The sequence below is a fragment of the Nansenia antarctica genome (genome assembly GCF_963989245.1).
Source record: "Nansenia antarctica genome assembly, chromosome: 2".
Taxonomy (NCBI): Eukaryota; Metazoa; Chordata; class Actinopteri; order Argentiniformes; family Microstomatidae; genus Nansenia; species Nansenia antarctica.
The window spans coordinates 2,275,324-2,277,823 of record NC_137675.1 but is presented as its reverse complement, the minus strand read 5'-3'; the positions used below and the strand labels follow the sequence as shown (position 1 = coordinate 2,277,823).

The 2,500-nt window shown below is 51.3% G+C and overlaps 1 pseudogene across 1 annotated transcript in view; it reads left to right on the top strand.

The window, feature by feature from the left end:
• LOC308151800 overlaps positions 1 to 2,500 on the top strand; it is a 47,354-nt pseudogene that overhangs the window by 21,367 nt on the left and 23,487 nt on the right. Inside the window, exons 12-15 of the transcript in view lie at positions 76 to 184; positions 1,636 to 1,667; positions 1,978 to 2,100; positions 2,321 to 2,380. The product of the transcript in view is annotated as an uncharacterized misc_RNA (transcript). The remainder of the gene's footprint in view (positions 1 to 75; positions 185 to 1,635; positions 1,668 to 1,977; positions 2,101 to 2,320; positions 2,381 to 2,500) is intronic.

Here is a 2,500-nt window from a genome sequence, read left to right as displayed (position 1 = left end):
TCACTCAGTAGTGGTGCTGTCTGTGTGTGTGCTGTCTGTACCTCTGAGTCTGTGCCTCCCGGGTCTTCCTTGCAGGTGTTTGATGATTGGTTTAGTGGTTCTGGCGGTACAGGCTCAGGGTTTGGCTCTGAGTTTGCCTCGGGCCTGGGCTCAAAGTTCCAGCCCTATATTGTGCCATGGTTCGGTACTGATTCTGCGCTGGGTTCTGAACCTGATCTGGGTCCCGATTCTGCGCTGGGTTCTGAACCTGATCTGGGTCCCGATTCTGCACTGGGTGGTTCTGATTCTGCCCTCGGTTCTGATTCTGCACTGGGTGGTTCCGATTCTGCGCTAGATTCTGAACCTGCCCTGGGTTCTGATTCTGGTTCTGAAGGGTCTGGTGATGGAGAGGTACAGCCCTGGTTCTGGTAACCAGCTGGCAGGAAAGGCAGAGCTTCTCTCCACCATGTTCTCTAACCCCTGCCCCCCCCGCCCCCCCCTGCCCACCCCGCCCTGCCCCCATTATGTCTGGGTTAACTCGCCTGGGATGACTGTGTGTGTGTGTGTGTGTGTGTGTGTGTGTTTGTGTGTGTGTGTGTGTGTGTGTGTGAGCATTTACGTGTGACTGCGCTTGTGTGTTCGTGTGCATTATGCATTCGCGCGAGGCTACACTGTGTGTGTGTGTGTGTGTGTGTGTGTGTGTGTGTATGCACTCTGCAATATAAGTCGCTTTGGATAAAAGCGTCAGCTAAATGGCGTATATATATATGTGTGTGTGTGTGTGTGTGTGTGTGTGTGTGTGTGTGTGTGTGTGTGTGTAATGCATTCAGACATCCTCTGGGTTATTCATACAGTAAGCCCCTTAAGCCTGTTCTGATGCAGAGACAGCCAATACAACACTTACCCTGTTATCAAACTGGATCTGTTCTGAGGCTCAGCTGCCTCCCCCATGCCCCACCCCCCCATACCCCAGCCCCCCATACCCCAGCCCCCCCGAACAACCGCTTTAATGAAGGAACATGGCGTCGCAGCAACTCTGGAGAGACTCTGCCTTTCACATGATCAAGTCTTCTGTGCGCTTCTACTAACGCCCGCTGAGCTGGTCCTCTGGCATGGCTGAGGGGACCGCTAGGCTAACGCGCGATGGCTAACGTTGATTCTGTGTTTGTAGACTGATAAAGCCGTTGTTTTGACAGAAATGTTTACATTTCATGGTAGAGAAATAACGAGTACTATTCTAACGAGTTCCTGTAAAAAGAAATAAGTTGTTATACTTTTATTTATACTTTATTTATACTTTATTTATACTTTATTTATACTTTATTTCCATAATTCCTGACATGAGGAGACATTTAGACGTGTTGCTAGTTAGCATGTTAGCTCACAGGGGAGGCTGGCGGAGGTAGAAATCGGAGGATTGTGGGCTCATTGTGACGTATGGAACAGAATAAGGAACGGTATCGACGTGTATCACTACTATGAGCCCCGTCCTCTGATTTCTACCTCCGCCAGCCTCCCCTGAGAGTTAGCATTAGCTGCTACTGCATCACAATGGCTCGTCATGGTTGAGTCATGTGACTTGCGGAGGCCTATGGCCAGGTGAGACAGGAAGTGACATCATCATGTCTGTGTGTGTGACCCAGGGTGTGGATGCAGGTGTGGGAGCGCCGGGGTCGAAGGGACAGCAGGTAAGATGGACACACACACACACACACACACGCACGCACGCACACACACACACACACACACACACACACACACACCATAACCCTAACACTAACTGGTGCTGATGATGTCATCTCTCTCCCAGGGTGAACCAGGCCTCGCGGGACCTCACGGACACAAGGTACCTGACCATGACCTCTAACCCCTGACCATGACCTCTGACCTCTGACCTTTAACCCCTGACCATGTGACAGCCAGAAACAGCCAGTAACCAGCCAGTCTAAAGCAGGCTAACAGGTAACCAGCCAGTCTAACAACCTGTCCTCTCCCCAGGGTGAGCCAGGAGACCCAGGGCTGGAGGGGCTCATAGGAGCCAACGGAGGCCAGGGGAAGGAGGGCCAGCCTGGGCCGCCCGGCCTGCCCGGCCCCCCCGGACCTCCAGGGAACGTGGTGGAGGTGAGGTGGTGGTCCTCTGGTTACCTGGGTACCTGGTCTAGAGTGTTCTACAGTGTTCTAGAGTGTTCTACAGTGTTCTACAATGTTCTACAGTGTTCTACAGTGTTCTACAATGTTCTACAATGTTCTACAGTGTTCTACAGTGTTCTACAGTGTTCTACAGTGTTCTAGAGTGTTCTACAGTGTTCTAGATTAACGGAGGTGGTGTGTGTTGGTACAGGACACAGAGGGTTCTGGGAAGAGTGACATGCTCATCGGCACTGGACTCAATGGCAAACAGGTGTGTGTGTGTGTGTGTGTGTGTATATGTATCTGTGTGTCTGAGTGAGTGTGTGTGTGTGTGTGTGTGTGTGTGTGTGTTTCTATGACTGTAAAGGTATAAAGCGAGTGTGTGTATGTA